The sequence below is a fragment of the Polypterus senegalus genome, chromosome 13 (assembly GCF_016835505.1).
Source record: "Polypterus senegalus isolate Bchr_013 chromosome 13, ASM1683550v1, whole genome shotgun sequence".
Lineage (NCBI taxonomy): Eukaryota > Metazoa > Chordata > Cladistia > Polypteriformes > Polypteridae > Polypterus > Polypterus senegalus.
Genome location: NC_053166.1, coordinates 120,154,076 through 120,174,700, shown reverse-complemented (window position 1 = coordinate 120,174,700; position 20,625 = coordinate 120,154,076). Strand labels below are relative to the sequence as shown.

The window sequence follows — 20,625 nt, the reverse complement described above, 5'->3', positions numbered from 1 at the left end:
ATTTGAGTTAATACAGACTAACTGATTAACTTTCTTAATACAGTGCTTTATAAACTATATGTATACTGTGTATACTGTATGAAACTTCATAAAATGTAATCACACATAATATTACAACTTATCTTGTCCATTGAAAGTTGAATAAGGCAGTAAGAAAAAGAAAAGCATTCAAGCAGGATCAAGGGCTTGAGGCTCGTTTAAGGGTTGCTGGTAAAGGGCACTGCTTAGTAAATGAACTTTTCCTAATTTCAAGTAGTACAACACTTCTAGTCCCACTCTGATATGTAATGAGGAGATACTGAAGAAAAGAAAATTGTAGCCCTAATGCTAGTTGATTCATATGCAAAACTAAGTAAACTATAAGTTGATGACTAAAGTAGTCAAATCCAAAGGGATGTGACAGGGGGCCAGTTTGGTATATATAGAGATAAATAGGACAAGAAACAAGGACTTGATATGGTCCATATCTCAACAGAAGGCAACAGAATTGTGGCAAAGTGGGTCAGGAGCTTCAATATCTTCCTTACTATGGTCAAAAGACTGATATATGAAGTCTAAGCAGCCCTTAGCTCTTTAATATGAGAAATTACTATATATATTGTCACACATGAGTGAGTAGGGGGCAGCCAACGGGCTCGGGGTGATGATGCCAGCCCAGTTTCGTCTTTCCCAGCACATCAACATCGCTGTGTACTCAAAGCCAAGGAGGAAACCCTTTGGGTCGTCCTTAGGGCCCATCTTCACAAGCACGTGTCTGGGGTGAGTAGCAGGAAGAGGTGGCAGATCCTCTGGGTCCAGAGGTAGGGAGCGTACTGAGGATCCATCTGTGCAACATCCCACCTGGTACCACTTGTCAAGCTTTGGTCACAAAGTTGCACAGGAGAGTTCATCAGGTTTTCCAAGGAGTAGAAACGTTATTGTTGTTCTGCTAGGTACAAACACATGTCTCTTACAGAGGCGATCCAGCCTCACAAGGAACAGCTGTCAAATATGACGCATCGGCCCCGACAACTGCTCAAAAGAACACAAAGTCTTCTTCATCAAGAGGGTCCAGCAGCCCGTTAGTAGCTGCTGGAGTAGATGGAATCCGAGGGAAGAGAGACAAGATAATGAGAGAGCACAGGATTGCTGCAGCTCAGTCTTTAAAATGTTCAAAGCCAGCAGCTGATCCCGCAAAGATGAGCTGTAAGAGTGAGTTTGCTTCCAATTGAAAAACTGTTTAAGAGGGGGTTTCTGAAGGGCTGCCGCATCCCCTTGCAGCATATATACTCACACTGTACATACATATACATACATATATAAATGATATTGTGTCATGCATGCACCTTGCAGGCTCAACAGAGGTGAGCACTACCACTCTGGGACATGATGGGGTGATGTTGCTGACTGCATTGTCTCTTTTTCCATCCAACTCACAGCCCAAAGAAACCAGAAAGTGAAGGCAACTGACTCTGTCCCTTCTGATCCAGCAACTATAAAACCAAGACACTCCTAACGGGGTTCATTTTATTCCAGGACAAGCAGATCGCTGGAGAAAGCTCCAGCCTGACATGTGTGACCTAATCCTTGATTTTAAAGCCATCCAGGCAATATTGCCTTGCTTTTCTGTTATTTACTCCATGTTTATTTATCAATAGCTGGATCTTCCAGACATTGCTAAGTGATTGCTGTTAAGCTACTTTTTTCATTATAGCTACAGTGCATCCCCAAAATAACATACTTCAGAACAGCAACAAAAAAGCAAACAAAAACAAAAAAATCAATAAAACACACTAACTAAGCATTAAAAGCAATAAAAAAATGTATAAATACATAAAAATGTACATACACATGACACTTGGCAAAGACAGACATTTGCAAAGCGCTCCTTTAGAAAAACCAATGTGTATGAGTATAACATGTCAACCAATCAGAGCAAGCACAACACTTGACCCATTTACAGTACCTTCCACTCTCAAAATGGACTCTTCACGTATTCACATGTTTTCTAGGACTAGAATTAGTCACATTTCCTGCACAAAAGCAACTTTTATTTCTATAGCACATTTTCAAACAAAGGAGCTGTCAAAGAAACGATTACAAGAAAAGAGATACGTTTAATTAGGCAAGAATAATGAATATGCAATAAACAATAAATTAATATAAGGTTTCACAGGACTCAGTGCAAGTAAAATTCAAGGCTAATTCTAAAAGTGCCAGAGAACTTGGTGAAATGTGGTTATCCAATGAAAATGCCATTAACAGACATTTGGACACAAACTCAGCATATACAGGCTTGAAATGAAGAACATGCAGATAATAAATAAGACACCCTCTGAAACCCACACACATACATCCACTTACCTTGCCTTCCTTATCTGCTATATATTGCCTTGAACACATGTACGTCATTTTCCTGTGATGATGATTCGTAATAGGAGTTGAAAGCTTAGGAATAAAAACATTTTTAACCTATGTGATTCATTTTCTCCCTTTGTGGATGTCCAGCTACAAATATGCACACCATATCACAGACCTTTGCTTCCATTCATACTGTATATACATAATTAGCAGAAGACTAGACTAATATATAATATTGCATTCTAAGTCTCTAAAGATGAGGTCTCATGGTCAGTTGAGGCACCTGTCTTCATTCAAGCATCTCAGGTGGCTGCATGGTGCCTCGATCAGGTGGTGGTGGCACAAAACATCACCAGAGAGAAACTGTAAAAGACAGCAGAGAAAAATGGAAGTAAATGGGAGTAATGATTGCAAATCCCTGAAGAATATACTAATTCCATGCATGTACATTCCATTATGAGTATAACTAAAATGTAGATACACAAAAGTAGGTTTTTAGGAGTTTTTTTAAAAATTGATTCTCATTGTTAGCCTGGTGAATCCCCAGAGCTGAAAAGCAATGTGAAAATGCTGGCACTGAGAGGTTTATAGGGTCCTTTTTGTCATTTGTATGTAAACTAAGCTTGAACTGTAACAAACTGTGGGCTTTACGCCAGGGGTGTCCAACTTCGGTCCTGTTGGGCCGCAGTGGCTGAAGGTTTTCATTCTAACCCTTTTTCTAATCTGCGAGCAGTTTTCACTGCCAATTAACTCATCTTCCCTTCATTTCAATAGCCCTGTTTTTCAAGATCAGTCCCCTGAATTGATTTGTTTCTTCATTAGATGGCAGCCAAATGGAAATGAGATGTGAAACGAGCCAACAGATGACCAGCTAAATCGGAACGTCAGACTCCAGGCAATTTCACTCCAACCAGTTTCTTAATGAGAAGCCAGTTCTCGCTGTTAATTAAAGCCGTTATTGACTATCATGTTTTGCTGCTGCTCTCATTCTGCCGCTGCAGACTGTTGACTTTCTGTTTTTTCTAAGACCACCATCAAGATGTTTTGGTGACCTGAGCAGACCAACATGACCGAGACTTTCACCTTTCTTTATTTTCAGGTTAACTGGTCATGTGGCAGCTTGTTTTGTGTCTGATTATTGTTTGACTGCTCATTAAGGAAAAAGAAACAACTAAGGGGTCTGAGTCACATCAATTAAAACTAAGGCAAAACAGGTTAATCAGCAGTAAAAATGGCTCAATAATTAAGAAAATGGTTAGAATGAAAATCTGCAGCCACTGTGGCCCACCAGGACCGGAGTTGGATACCCCTGCTTTACGCCATACTGTGCATTGTTCTGAGGATACACTGCACTTCGCTGTGAATTAGTGGATGTTCACTAACTGAATAGGTAGCCACCAAAAAGCTGTAATGTTAGATTATTATTTTTCCTAGACTCAGTAAAAAACAATGACAAGATTAAAGCCATGGAGAAAGAGTATGAATGAAATTAACAGGAAAAGTCATGTAGTTTGACACCTGTGTTCCCTGGTCAAACCTGCTCTGTCACATTTTACTGCAGTTGGATTTAAAAGCAAGGAAAACAGAACGTGGCATATGTGCCTGATGTGCCATACTTTTTATTAGTTGCTGTGGCCTTGATAGACAGTAATAGGAAAAGTGAAGGGTGAAAAATCAAACTTAACAAATTAGGAAAAAATAACTTAAACTGTGTGTTTGGAATTAAAACGGTTAAAAAAAACAACTTAAAATGACATCTTGGAATTGCTGTTTAATGTTTTTTTTTCCTGTAATACATTAACACAAGAAACACTATAAATATAAACAGTATCCAGTAATTGCAATAAAGAAAATAAAACAAAAAATGTGCAAAGTAATAATTAACAAATAAAAATATCCAGTAGTAGGAAAGAGTGAAAGCACAATGAATAATTCTGCCAGCAGATGTAAAACAACTTATAAATATTGCAAATACAATACACAAAATTGGAAACGCTCAAAAATAGTAATTTGCATATAGCAAATTACTTTGCTGAATAGAAAATTGGTATGCAAATGCAATAACAATGCTGCATTAATTCCTGAAATTCTACTATCAGAAATTACTGCTAAAACCAAAAACAAAAGCAAAATATACAAACTACAAATGCGAAAGGCTCAACGCACTCCAATTAGAAAACATGCAAAGGTGTGGAGGGAGAGGAGCGCTGGAGTTTTTAATGGGAGGAGAAATGTGAAAGGAGACCATCCTAACAGATGACCACCTAAGAGACAGTATAAGACTGCTTAGATTATACATCATGACCTATAAAGCACTTGTGCAGCCATGGCCATCTCATTGACCATTAATGCCATGACAGTCAGCACTTTTCAGTATCTTGATTAAAGTAAATAAACAGAGATAATGTATGTGTTTGTAATTAAAGTGGAAATTAGCTAAATGCAAAACCTGTTTTGGATCACCTAGGTCAGATATGCATGATATTTGGTTTTTGATTTGTTGTGACTTCAAATGCTAATCTTATGACTAGAGTGGCTTGGTGTCTACTGACCCAAGGAAAAATGTTTTTCATTGATGGATCAATCTCCATCTATAAAAATAAACCTCACAGAAAAAAAATCATTTAATCTTGAAAAAATTGAAGAAAATCCACAATGATATTTTGCATTTAATAATAGGAAAGAAGTATCTGAGCGTCTATGGTGGTTTCAGAAAAGCGCAGATGGTAGCAGGTCAGTAGGCTCATGGGTTGAACTCCATCTGTGCCTTTTTTCATCTTGATCTTATTTATGTTTTGTATATAAAAATAGATGCAGAAGCATAATTGTTAACATTACATATGAGACATAACAAAAAAAATCACAATTTTTTTTAAAATAGATAGTATCACTGTTTTTTCTAAAGTTCTGTTTATTGTGCATTAAGATGTGTATGTATTTAATATTATTTAACTGCCTGGAAGCATAACACCATCTTTTGATTTCATTTGAATTCTAGTATTTAAATATACTTTTACTAATGCCCCTTAACAAAATGGCACAGTTGCTGTTTCTATCTATCCTGCATTATTCTTTACTTGTTCCCATATTTGACATGCTTCCGCACAATTATTTATCACTCCAGTTCATAAGTATATCATTCATAGATAGATAGATAGATAGATACTTTATTAAGCCCCAAAGGGAAATTCACATACTCCAGCAGCAGCATACTAAATAAAAATGCAGTGCAAGTTAAAAAAATGCAAGGTGGAGAGTGTGAGGATGGTATAACAGTCAATAATCTTGTATAATAATGTTAACGTTTACCCCCCTGGGTGGAACTGAAGTGTCGCATAGTGTGGGGGAGGAACAATCTCCTCAGTCTGTCAATGGAGCAGGACAGTGACAGCAGCCTGTCGCTGAAGCTGCTCCTCTGTCTGGAGATGATACTGTTCAGTGGATACAGTGGATTCTCCATGATTGACAGGAGCCTGCTCAGTGCTCGTCGCTCTGCCATGAATGTCAGACTGTCCAGCCCCGTGCCTACAATAGAGCCTGCCTTCCTCACCAGTTTTTCCAGGCATGAGGTGTCCCTCTTCTTTATGCTGCCTCCCCAGCACACCACCGTGTAGAAGAGGGTGCTCGCCACAACCGTCTGATAGAACATCTACAGCATCTTATTGCAGATATTGAAGGACGCCAGCCTTCTAAGGAAGTATAGTCAGCTCTGTCCTCTCTTGCACAGAGCATCAGTATTGGCAGTCAAGTCCAATTTATAAGGTACTCCCAGGTATTTATAGGTCTGTACCCTCTGCACACAGTCACCTCTGATGATCACGGGGTCCGTGAAGGGCCTGGGCCTCCTAAAATCTACCACCAGCTCCTTGGTTTTGCTGGTGTTCAGGTATAGTTGGTTTGAGTCGCACCATTTAACAAAGTACGCTGTGCATTTCCCTGGTCCTATATGTCCTACCTTAATAACTGAAACATTTCCACAAGAAGAATTCCACAGAATGCAAACCATAATTACTACTACTACGGTAATCCATGCATCTTTCTGATCCTCATATCCAGTTCAGGGTCATGGGGAGGTGGTGTCTTCCCTTGCAGCAATGGGGACAAGGCATTGAACAGTCTTAGGTGGAAATACATAAATATATTGAGTGCCAAAAAAAGGCCTTCAAATGCAGATTTTCAGTTGAATTCTAATTACAATATTTACTGCCAGCTTTTCTGATTTAATTTCACTTCTGTCTTGTCACAGACTGCTCACACACTGCTTCTCCTTCCATTTATTCATCAACCATGTGTGGTTTCATTTGACAAACCACTTTGAGTGTAAAACCAAACACAAGAGTGACCCCAGCTCTCTCCATCTGTCTGTCCCTCCATAACGTCTCAATCTACTCCTCCCATGTAAAAGCAATCACACCTCTTGTCTGTGAAGAATGATTTGAAGATACAGGGGGTAACAAAAAATAGCTTCAGAAAAGCTGCTGGCTCCTTTCAAAGAACATAATGTGTAGGACATAAAAATACAAAATTAAAACAGAGTCATTGGGGTAAAGGATATTTTTATCACATGGTCTCTTTTAGACTCTCTTTAAGAACTGATCTTGTCCAGACAAGAATTGCAGATTCAAGTGTTTCTTCTTTATTCATTACAAAAGTGGTCTTTTTCTGATCTTTTTTGTAATCCATCTAAAACACATTTGAGCCTTGAGGTAACTTTGATAATATCACTCATTTACTTATCAATAAATGGAAGCAGAAACATTCTGGTATTGTGGAATTTAGCACGCTAAGCATTAAAGTGAAGTTCATCTTGTTTGTCAGTTTAGGAAACATCAAACACAAAACAATGTAAAATGCAACAAAAAATATAATAAAAAAGGCTGTGCTTTGATCTGTTGGTTCCTTGATCATCTTTACAAGAAAAAATAGAAATTTTAATCAAAGCCTAGGCGATTATAAAACATGATTAATTTATTACCTGTAAATTACTGATATTAAGACTACAATGTACTGAATGAAAATGATTATTAATGTTAAACTTGATTTTATAGTACTGTATAGCAATCTGATTTGATGTTGTTTCACATGCTGTAGTCCTTAATGGGTGAATATTGGGCATACAACACTTTTGACATTTTCTCCATTTTGGATTTTTCTTTGTCATTGCCTCTTAATTAATCTTTGATTAACTTTAAATCAAAACACAAACATATCAATGGATGAAACAGTTCAAGAAAGTCAGATCAAAAGAACTATTCTTTTTGTTACTTGCTCATTATAGTTGAACATTTCAGAACTATTTAATTTTAAAGAACCCAATGTGAAGAAGTACCTCCTATGTATTGATTCATCAAAATGGCCAACAGAGGCCAATTTTGATTTTCTATACTAATAAAAGGCAAAGCCCTCACTCACTCACTCACTCACTCACTCACTCACTCACTCACTCACTCACTCACTCACTCACTCACTCACTCACTCATTCACTCACTTACTCACTCACTCACTCACTGACTCATCACTAATTCTCCAACTTCCCGTGTAGGTAGAAGGCTGAAATTTGGCAGGCTCATTCCTTACAGCTTACTTACAAAAGTTGGGCAGGTTTCATTTCGAAATTCTACGCCTAACGGTCATAACTGGAAGGTATTTTTCTCCATTAACTGTAATGGAGTTGAGCTGGAATGACGTGGAGGGGCAGAGTTTCGTGTGACATCATCACGCCTCTCACGTAATCACGTGAACTGACTGTCAACGCAGTGCGTAGAAAACCAGGAAGACCTCCAAAAAGCGCTTAAGAAAACATGCATTATATAATTGAGAAGGCAGCGAAAACAATAAGAAGCGAGCGAGTGACATATACTACCATATTCATGAGTGCTGCTACCTCGGAAAGAAAGCAAGGTGTAAACCTAAACTTTAAATTAAGTTCATAGACAGGCTACGCTGGCGCTTCACATGCCCACAGGTAATGCGGGATACAAGTTTAATGAGAGGACGAGGATATAAACGAGTTTTGATCACTTTATAACTAAGTTAAAATTGTAGGTGAAGGGGTGTGCTTATGCAAATTCCGAGACTGTGTTTGTGGGGATTGACAGTTAAGGCGGTGGGGAGTCACGCCATCATCTCCCTCCCATTCATCTCATTTGGCTCTGAGCTGAGCTCCGCAGCTAACGCCGTCTTCCGAAGCAACTTCGTCAGACTGCCACCAAATACTCACAGAAAAATCCACAAGTTAATACACACGCTGTCTCTATAGAGTTTCTCCACACTGAATCCTCCAGGCACTACTTACAAAAGGTTACATTGACAATCGTGTTACGTTATTTTTAAAATCTTTCCTTTTCTTAGCACAAGCACAGCTGAGAAGCTTCGATGCATGTGCTCCATAACGCGTTAAAAATAATGCATTTAATCACACTTTGCATTACAAGCAAAGGGAGCTTTTGTCAATGCATGATTTCCTGGTACACCGATTACATTGATCAGCGCATCCCGATTCATTTTACCCTCGCACCACCTTAGTTTGAGAAGAAGTATGAAAAATATGAGGTTAACACAGAAAAACAGATCACCAATTCAAGCTTTATGAATAATCGATTCGCCATCAATAATTGTTTTGGTAAAGCCATCCTCCTTCCATTTTATAATTTTTCCGCCACTAGCCATGATTAAATGAACGGTAAATAAAGTAAGAGCAAAGCGAGGTGACTTATTTAGGCAGGCATATATATGACAGCAACACTCATGACAATGTCAATCATGTTACGTTATTATTAAAATGTTTCCTTTTCTTTTCATTACTTCTTTAACACACTACTTCTCGCTGAGGGCGGTATTTTGATATATATATATATATATATATATATATATATATATATATATATATATATATATATCATATAATATATGAATGACCTCCAAAGAGCGCTGAGACTTTTGATATCATGAACGTGTCTGCAAAAACTGTGGTCTCCTGCCCTGCAAAAGTCGAGCAGCCAGCGCTACGCATAGCTGTGCCTGCCTTTGAGACGCTGACTGCGCTTCTGCCTTAAGTCAAAGTGAGCACTTTTAATTTTTTTCATCCTCCCCCTGCGCTATAGCCCAGACAAGTGCAAACACGGGACCGTCTTTTCTACAACGCAGCAAAATAATATTAAGGCGATTCACACTTTCTTTTGCACGATACGATTATGAGGTTCTCACCCGGATTATGAAGACACGCACACAGTGGAGGACTGACACTGCCATCACAGCCGATTAATGGCGGGACGCCTCACCAGTCTACACAAGACCCACCGCGACTGTCCCAAAAGGCGATCATAACGCCAGCTTAACACATCTCTATACTATATAAAAGAAAAAGGCAACTTTCCTTTCTTTACACCTTTTTTCCTTTTATCCCAAACAAAAGCCTTTCTCGCTTAACACTGCAGAGGACACAAAACTAATTTTCTTTAAATGCCGGTAAGGCACATTACCAGAGGCACAAATTTGAACGCTCACATAGAAAATGTAATTTCTATACCACAGCCGTCGTGTAGCGCCTTTCAAAAGGGATCTACTACCAAGAGATGATCCATATATATTTTAGCTGCTGTTAGTTACTTACCTGTTGTGTTACACAGTCTTTAAAATGTAGTTTACCCGCAACCACTCCAGTAGTGCTCAATGTACCTGTACTTCTTAAAACGTTAATGTTTTACTGTTTAATAACTTATAGACTATATTTTATTATTTCTCCCTTGCACTCAGTGACCAAAGCTATACACACACATATATAAAAGCTACACACACAAGTATATGTATGTGTATATATATGTATGTATGTGTATATATATATATATATATACACACACACTATCTACATTATATATATATATATATATATATATATATATATATATATATATATATATATATATATATATATACTACACACACACACATATACATACATACATACATACACACATATATATAATTTGTGTGTGTGTATGTATGTATGTGTGTGTATATATGATGTAGATAGGTATGTATATACACTGCTCACAAAAATTAAAGGAACACTTTAAAGAAACACATTAGATACATCAGATCTCAATATGAAGTTGGATATCTATACAAATAACGACAGGGCAATGTCTTAGGAACAAAAGGATGCCAAGTCTTTTAATGGAAATAAAAGTTTTCTGCCTACAGAGGGCTCAATTGTGTAGACACCCTAAAATCAGAGTGAAATGAAGATGTGGCAGGCTAGTCCATTTTTCAAAACTTAATTTCTGCTACTCAAAATGCTTTTCAGTATCTTGTATGGCCCCACGAGCTTGTATGCATGCTTGACAACGTTGGGGCATGCTCCTAATGAGACGACGGATGGTGTCTTGTGGCATTTCCTCCCAGATCTGTATGAGGGCATCCCTGAGCTGTTGTACAATCTGAGGAGCAACCTGGCGGCGCCTAATGGACCGAAACATAATGTCCCACAGATGTTCTATTGGGTTTAAGTCAGGGGATCGTGAAGGCCATTCAATTGTTTCAATTCCTTCATCCTCCAGGTACTGCCTGCATACTCTTGCCACATGAGGCCGGGCATTGTCGTGCATTAGGAGGAAACCAGGACCTACTGCACCAGCGTAGGGTCTGACAATGGGTCCAAGGATTTCATCCTGATACCTAATGGCAGTCAAGGTGTCCTTGTCTAGCTTGTAGAAGTCTGTGCGACCCTCCATGGATATGCCTCCCAAGACCATCACTGACCCACCACCAAACTGGTCATTCCGAATGATGTTACAGACAGCATAACATTCTCCTTGGCTTCTGCAGACCCTTCAACGTCTGTCACATGTGCTCAGGGTGAACCTGCTCTCATCTGTGAAAAACACAGGGTGCCATTGGTGGACCTGACAATTCTGGTATTCTATGGTAAATACCGATCGAGCTCCACTGCGCTGGGTTGTGAGCACAGGGCCCACTAGAGGACGTTGGGCCCTCAGACCACCCTCAAGAAGTCTGTTTCTGATTGTTTGGTCACAGACATTCACACCAGTGGCCTGTAGAGCTCTGGAAATGCTCATCCTGTTTGTCCTTGTCCAAAGGAGCAGATACCAGTCCTGCTGATGGGTTAAGGACCTTCTATGGTCCTGTCCAGCTCTCCTAGACTAACTGCCTGTCTCCTGGAATCTCCTCCATGCCCTTGAGACAGTGCTGGGAGACACTGCAAACCTTGTGGCAATGACACACATTGATGTGCCATCCTGGAGAAGTTGGATTTCCTGTGCAACCTCTGTAGGGTCCAGGTTTCGCCTCATGCTACCAGTAGTTACACTGACCATAGCGAAATGCAAAACTAGTGAAAAAAACAGTCAGAAAAGATGAGGAGGGAAAAATGTCAGTGGCCTCCACCTGTTAAACCATTCCTGTTTTGGGGGTCATCTCATTGTTGCCCCTCTAGTGCACCTGTTGTTAATTTCATTAACAGCAAAGCAGCTGAAACTGATTAACAACCCCCTGTGCTACTTAACTTATCAAATCAATATCCCAGAAGTTTCATTGACTTGATGCTATACTCTGATTAAAAAGTGTTCCTTTAATTTTTTTGAGCAGTATATATATATGTGTGTATATGTAGATATGTATATAGATATGTAGATATGAAGATATGTATGTGTATATATATATGTGTATATATATATATATATATGTATGTATGTATGTATGTGTGTGTGTATATATATGACAGCAGCAATCCAAGCTGTGAGAAAACAGTAAAAAGGAGGCGTGTCAGACGTTGTGGTACATTTTCTGATGCAGCTAGACGAAAACAACTTTGTGACGCTGCCGCCAAATACACAAAACAATTACTTTGACAATCATGTTACATTATTTTTAAAATGTTTCCTTTTCTTTTTCATAACTTCTTTAACACACTACTTCTCCGCTGCCAAGCGCTGGTATATATATATATATATATAATATATATATAGATAGATAGATAGATATGAGAACAACATATATATATATATATATATATATATATATATATATATATATATATAGATAAATAGATATGAGAACAACACTCATATCAATGACAAAACAATTACATTAACAATCATGTTACGTTATTTTTAAAATTTTTCCTTTTCTTTTTCGTACCTTCTTTAACACACTACTTCTCCGCTGCGAAGCGCGGGTATTCTGCTAGTTATAGAATAACTAACAAAATACCTGCGCTTTGCAGCAGAGAAGTAGTGTGTTAAAGAAGTTATGAAAAATAAAAGGAAACATTTTAAAAATAACGTAACATGATTGTCAATGTAATTATTTTGTGACTGTTATGAGTGTTGCTGTCATATATATATTGTGGCGGTAGGGGGCGCTAGTGCTCCCTTGGACCCTCAGGTACCACGCTGGACACTGAATAAAAGTCCAATAGTCCTTTATGATTTATCAACAATGTGCACAAAGCACCCTCCACACTACTCCAATACCACTCACAAAATAAACACAATAATCTCTCTTCCTCGCCCAGACACTTCGCCCCTCTACCTCCCAGCTCAGCTCAGTGTCTGGACTGGCCCGTAGTCCTTTTATAGCCCCTGACCCGGAGGTGTTCCTGCCCAATTAAGTCCACAGTTTTTTATTACTTCCGGGTCAGGGTAAACAGTCCTTTTCTTTAACCCGGGAGCACGTTGTGCCTTCCTGTCACGTGACCGTGGACGTACTCCCGGGTTATAGGGCACACAAGAGCCCACGAGCCCCCCTACAGCGACTCCCAGTGGCCCCCAAGGTATCCAGCAGGGCTGTGTAAAAACACTACATAGTCCATGAGGCCCTGCTGAAACTCGGGGCACGATCCTGCTGTCGGGAGAGCTCCTCCTGGCGGCCTGGGGATGAAGGCCGGAGCACGAAGCTGGCAGTCCTCCACAATATATACATACACACACACACACACACACACACACGCACAAAGAAACACACACATATAAACATATCTACATATACACTGTGGCATCCGGCTGGGGGTGGAGCCCAGCCGGGACGCCCAGGACGACTGGAGGAGGGCTTGTACTTCCTCCAGACCATGAGGGGGCGACCGCCCTGGTTGTATTGGGGGCCACGGGTAGAGGGCTTGGAAGCCCATCCCTGTAGGGGCCCGTGGCCACCACAAGATGGCGCCCCAGTGCCTGAAGAAACCTGGAGCCCAGCACTTCTGCCACACCAGGAAGTGCTGGGGGGAAGAAGACAGGGGACACCCGGCTGGGGCATGTCTGCGGAGGAATGCCGGGAAGCAGCTGGAGCCCATCCGGGTTCCTATATAAGGGGGCCTCCCTTCATTCAGTAGCGGAAGTCGGGTGGAAGAAGGACGGAGCTGGAGAGAGGACTGGAGGTGGCCAGGAGAAAGGCAATCGGACTGTGAGGCCTGGACTTTGGGGGATCGGTGCTGGAGGCACTGGGGGTGCACGTAAATATTGTAAATAGTGGGATATAATAAAAGTGTGTTTGGTGAAGAAAACGATGTCCATCTGTCTGTGTCCGGGCCAAGTTCCACAACACATATCTACACATACACATATATATATATATATATACATATACACATCTACATATACTGTATATACATACTAGCAAAATACCCGCGCTTCGCAGCGGCAAAGTACTGCCTTAAAAGTTTTATTAAGAAGAAATTTAAATCTTTTTAAACTGAGGGAAAATATACCAATAATTATTTGTTAAGGATCTCTTTGTATACCACATTGTGAGTTCGCCCCTTCGGTTGTAATATGACCAAGCTGTGCGCTGAGCTTACTCTTAAGCATGCAACCTACAGTTGGCCATGTGAACAGTAATCTTGTTTCAAATCTCACAGCTTGGATTGCTGCTGTCATAATCGGTTTGAGTTTCATGGTTTGTTTCAATTACGACAGTATTTGTAGGACTTGTGTTGAAGAGACATTCGGCATCTGTCAAGTGCTGCAAGTATACAACCAGTTTCATCGATAACTTCACATCCAGCTTTTGAGAGTTTAAAACATTCCTAAACATCAAAGTGTCCACTACTGAAATAGTCACCTGTGAATCTAAGATGTTTAAGAGGCATTGGTGGTTGTCCAAAGGTGTAAAATATTTGGCCATTTCGGTACACTTGAAAGCGACAACCGAACAATTCAGCGGCAGCCATCAACTCACATGCAGATGCATAGGTAAAGGGCTTAACTCTTTCAGGGCTAATTATTTTGTCATTTTTCTCCAAGGTCTGAATATTGTTCCCCAAAACTAATTAACATTAAACATTAGCTTTCTAAGATCATCTGTAACACGGCTTACATACTTACTACATACCTGTTTGTCTAACCATTTATATTCTGAAAGGCACTTCCCAGAAAGGAAACAGCTACCTGCCTTTCGTTTTTGATTTCCAGATCACTTGCATCAAAATTGGAGTTTGATAAGTCCGTCTGACATAGCAATAATATGCATAAAGCAAAAAAAAATTAATAATGCCCAAAGAGTATTTTGCTTTGCACAATCACTTTGCTTTTTTGTTCGACATCAATGCCATTCTAGATGTTGTTCACTTTACGCTCCTCATACACACACACAGGGATTCAATGTCAAGTCAATGAGTCTAACAGTCCTCCTAGCAAAGGTGGTCTACCGTAACGTGATGGCGAGTTTTGTCGACGTCTACAGCTGATTATTACCCTCTACCCCTGGATGTTAACTAAAGTCAACATCCAACCTCAAGCCCAGCTGTTGACAAAAGTTGACATTAGCCCTAAAAGAGTTAAGCATTTCATTCTTATAGTTCTCCTGTGTAGTATAATTATCTCCTGTACCGTCATTAGTCCACACCTTGAACCTGTCCCAGTCATTCAATACATAAGACACAATGTTCCTCCGGATATCAAGAGTGAGCCTGATATGGCCGAACAATATGTAACAAAGAGAATGGAAAAGGTAGGTGCCATCTCGGCATGTAAAGTAAGTTTAAAAAACTTACACAATAACTATAATCGTAATAAATGAACAATAAAACAGCGGAGAAGCCGTGGATTAAATAAAAAGGCTGTAGTTATCAGCAGGGAGACGTGAATCCTGTGGCGAAGCAAGGAAGGGAATGTAGAGACTGGAGCGATGGATGGCCTTATATAGGCAGGCAGCAAACTATGTGGGAGGCGCTTGGATGGGGGACCCAACACCACCTCACACGGTGACCGAGCTGCAGGCTATGGACGTATATATGTACGTAAGTACGATTCAGTTAGTGTTGGGAACCCGTGTATCAAATTTCTTGAAGATGGGCCCATAAGTAACAAAGACTGTTGAAAAGTTCAATATGGCGGCCGACAGTGGCATCATACCACCAAAATAAGTACCAAATTTCAGCCTTCTACCTACACGGAAAGTTGGAGAATTATTGACGTTGGAAAGTTCAATATGGTGGCTAAAAGTGACGTCATACCACCGAAATAAGTACGCACGTTGGTTTTGGTTAGTGCATGGAAGCCGCCTACCAAATTTCGTGAAGATGGGGCCATGAATGAGAAAGTTCAACATGGCGGACGACGTTGACCGTTATGACCGTTATACGTAGAATTTCGAAATGAAACCTGCTTAACTTTTGTAAGTAAGCTGTAAGGAATGAGCCTGCCAAATTTCAGCCTTCTACCTACACGGGAAGTTGGAGAATTAGTGACGTTTGGAAAATTCAATATGGCGGCCGACAGTGGCGTTATACCACCAAAATAAGTATGTATATCGATTTTGGTTAGCGCAGGGAAGCCGCCTACCAAATTTGGTGAAGATTGGGCCATGAATCAGAAAGTTCAACATGGCGGACGTTGTTGACCGTTATGACCGTGACGCGTAGAATTTCAAAATGAAACCTGCTTAACTTTTGTAAGTAAGCTGTAAGGAATGAGACTGCCAAATTTCAGCCTTCTACCTACATGGGAAGTTGGAGAATTAGTGACGTTTGGAAAATTCAATATGGTGGCCGACAGTGGCGTCATACCACCGAAATAAGTACTTACATCGGCTTTGGTTAGCGCAGGGAAGCCACCGACCAAAGTTGGTGAAGATGGGTTCAGCCTTCTACCTACACAGGAAGTTGGAAAATTAGTGACGTTCGAAAGTTCAATATGGCGGCCGACAGTGGTGGCATATCATTGAAATAAGTACGTACATCGGTTTCGGTTAGCGCAGGGAAGCCGCCTACCAAATTTCGTGAAGATGGGGCCATAAATAAGAAAGTTCAACATGGCAGAAGTTGTCGACTGTTCTCAACCATTATGACCGTTACGTGTAGAATTTCGAAATGAAACCTGCTTAACTTTTGTAAGTAAGCTGTAAGGAATATGCCTGCCAAATTTGAGCCTTCTACCTACACGGGAAGTTGGAGAATTAGTGATGAGTCAGTGCGTGAGTGAGTGAGTGAGTCAGTGAGCGAGTCAGTGAGGGCTTTGCCTTTTATTAGTATAGATATATACACATATCAACATATATATATATACACATTGTGGAGGATGGCTGGCCGTTTATCCCGGCCAATACCCCCAAGCCGCCAGGTGGAGCCCTCCTTGCAGCATGGAGGTCCCCAGAAGACCAGCAGTGCATCATGGACAATGGAGTTTTTATGCACAGCCCTGCTGGATGCCAGGGGGGCCACAAGAGGGAGCTGCAGGGAGGACCAAAGACTTCTTTGTGCCCTATGACCCGGAAGTTCATCATAGGAAGAGCGACGGGCTTCCGGGTTGAAGAAAAGAACTTTTACCTGACCCGGAAGTGATTGAGAATCACATGGACTGGAGATTAGGAACACTTCCAGGTCAGGAGATATAAAAGGACAGTGGGAGCTCCCAGACGGCGAGCTGAGCTGGGTGGAAGTGTGGCAACGCGTCTGGGAGCTGGAGGATTGTTTATTGTTTGGGATTTGTGATTGATTTATGAGTATTGTGGTGGAGAGTGTGCTTTGTACACTGTGGAAGTTTAATTAAGTCAAGGATTGGACTTTCACCTGGTGTCTGGAGTCGTGGACAGGGGTTCAAGGGAGCGAGAGTGCCCCTATCTACCACAACATACATATACAACAACAACAACATTTATTTATATAGCACATTTTCATACAAACAGTAGCTCAAAGTGCTTTACATAACAAAGAATAGAAAAATAAAAGACACAATAAGAAAATAAAATAAGTCAACATTATTTAACACAGAATAAAAGTAAGGTCCAATGGCCAGGGTGGACAGAAAAAAACAATAAAACTTCATGTACTCCTCACCCTTTTGACACCATACAGTTTGAATGCTATTACTTCCAAAAATATTTACCTTTGCCTCATCACTCCAAAGTTTAGAGTCCCAGTAGTGTTCACTGGCCCTGGGAAATAGTAAACAGTTTTTTTGTGCATTGGTTATAGCAGTGGCTTCCTTCATGGGTGATACCCTTGCATGTCACTCTTCTGCAGCATATGTCATATACTGCAATGGGAAACAGTTACCCCAGTTTAGCCTTCTGTTGCTTTAGCTATCTACAATGAACTTACCTGACAATTTTCATCAAAATGCACATATTGAGGTGTTAGCTTCTGTGGATGGCCTGGAAAATTTCAATTTCTGAGTCACTTTTCCTACTGTATTGAACTGATAACCAATGTCTAACTAATTTATTTGTAACCATGACATTTTTGTGTAAAGAAATTACTTTATTTCTCAGGTCTTGTGACATTTCTCTTAAATTTCTCTTTAATGGGATGGGATTTTTACTTGGTAAATACCACCCTTAATTATCAGTTATCCGGTGGTCAATTCTGTGATGAATGATTATACTCATCTGTTGTTGAATTCTTGTTTATTAGTATTTTTTAAAGTTTTAAGGCCTTCATTGGGATGTCCTCATTTTGATTTTAAAGCATTTTGTTTAAAAAATTCCAGTTTTGCTTTTTGTATTGACAAATCTCATTTACAATCAATAAACCAGATTTGCTGGACTGTTTATGGTATAGAATTCCATAGAAAGTACTAGTACTAAAAAGAGACAGATGATTTTCTGATAAATCGTTTGGGGTGTACTCATTTACACTGAGTACTGTAACACAACATTGTGAAACCTACTTAATCAACTGAGGGTGAAGGGGTGGAGGCTATATCTGCAGTGCTGGTAGCAAGGCATGAGACACACATGTATAGGGACCCAGCCCATCCCAGAGTCCACTCACACTCACTCTGTCACAGGGCCCATTTAGAATGAATAATTAACATAAACATTGCATCTTTGGGAGTGTAGTAGATAAACAAACACAGGAAGAAGGTGCAAAGTTCATACAGTCAACGTCCATGCAAAAAAATGTAAAGCCTAGATCTGTGAGGTAGTACTGTACTACCCTGTATTATTATTTTTTCCAAATTCTAATAAAAGAAAAAAAACTTCAGTCTTCTAAATAGAGATAATTTTTTTTTTAATTTTAAATATAATGGATATATTGTGTTACAGAAAGTGGGTAAGTGTTATTCTAATTGAATAAGATACAATAAAGCAGTTCAGTGTTATTACAGCAGACATTTCATGGCAGAATGTTATCCCATTAGATGAATAATACGGTTGGGGAATTTCAAGGAACTCTGAATCTAGAACTGTCAAACAAATATGCAATGAATTTTTCCCAATATATTCAGAATGTATGATACTCTCAAAATATATGACTTAGCCATGAAGGCTCTTAATCACATTATTCACAGTCCCTGTATTGTTCCTGATGTATTTTGAATGACCTTAGAGATAAGTGTATGTAATGTAGAATTTTTAAGTTGCACCATGCTATACAGAAATTGGTAAACAAGTGTATTTTGTTAAAGGGTGAGTTCTGTTCATTTTGCGGGTTTCTAATTAAATGGTCCAGGAGTGCACTTTTTGTCAACATTTTAATACAAAATGACATCAAAGTTATCATACCTATGGCACATGCAATATCTAAAATATATACATAACTACTACACACGTAAAAGGTATAAATAAGTGAACAGTAAAAAAATGACCAATGTTTAGTGGCCCCAAATCTTTGATATGTCATGTTTCTATGACACTGATTTATTCCAGTGTTTCTTTTCTTATTTTAAAATATTCATTAATTGAGTGGAATAAGAACATAAGAATATAAGACATTTGACACCTGAGAAAATATCACACGGTCCTTCAAACTCATTTGATTAGCTAATATCTATGTTTTCCCAAAATATTATTTGTATCCTTTCTAAAGTATAGTGGTGCTGTAGTCTCCTGGCTGCTTGTCCTCATTTCATTTCAGTCAGTCTCTGAGTGCAGTTTGAACATTATTCCTTCCATATTCCAAAGGGGTTTACAATACTGTAGGTAAGGAGAATCTAAACTGGCCCAGTGTCTGTGAATGTGGGTGTGTGCATATATCCAGCAGGGACGCTTGTTCCCTGGGAATACTTTTTTTGTGATTGCAGCATGTTACTTAACCTGAATCTATACAGATATAACATAAAAGATGATAAATGAATTTAATTAATCAATTAATTAAAATAACATTTGTTTAATGTCGGCTTACACTGCAGATAGTACAAAGACGAATAAAGCCAGTGACAAGACCCAGTCAGGTGTTGGGGCCCGAGGAATGGAGTCTGTCAGTGTCGTCATTGCAAATACAGAAAGCATTTTCAGGAACAGATGTCAACGTCTTCCATCTGTTCGCTGGCTTCAAAGGTGTGCCGAAAAATGTTCCAAGGCTTTATACTCTTTCTTCACGTGCAGGGACCCCTTAAGATGAGCATGCAATTCCAAACAAGGCAATGATGCTAAATCAAGGATACAATTACATGCTGACTTAATAGACAGAAATAGCACACAGTTACTGCATCTCACAGTCTGACTGCACACTGTCCATTTGTCCCAATCCATCTTTGTCATATCGCTTGCTTGGCAGTTCTGTGTGTCAGCTTCTGTACTTAATCTGGCTATGTGAGTAAAAATCAGGTTTTATAAGTTATATTTTTTCACAGAGCACAGTGACATACTAAGTTTATGCTTACAGTGCATGAATATGTCCAGGTATGAACTGCCACCCTATGTAGAATTAATTTCAGTGATCTATTTACTTTTTGTGTACTTGTACTTTGCATGGACTCATTCGTAATATTTTGGTATTATGCTAGAGACTGTTGTGATCATGATAAGAGGAATCATACATCAGAAGGTAAAATACTGAGCTTGCCCATCCAGGAAATTACAAATATTAGAGGTCAGGTTGTTTAGTCT

The 20,625-nt window shown here is 39.6% G+C and overlaps 1 long non-coding RNA gene across 1 annotated transcript in view; it reads left to right on the top strand.

Moving 5' to 3' along the window:
- LOC120542663 overlaps positions 1–20,625 on the top strand; it is an 85,365-nt gene that overhangs the window by 24,867 nt on the left and 39,873 nt on the right. The window lies entirely within an intron of this gene.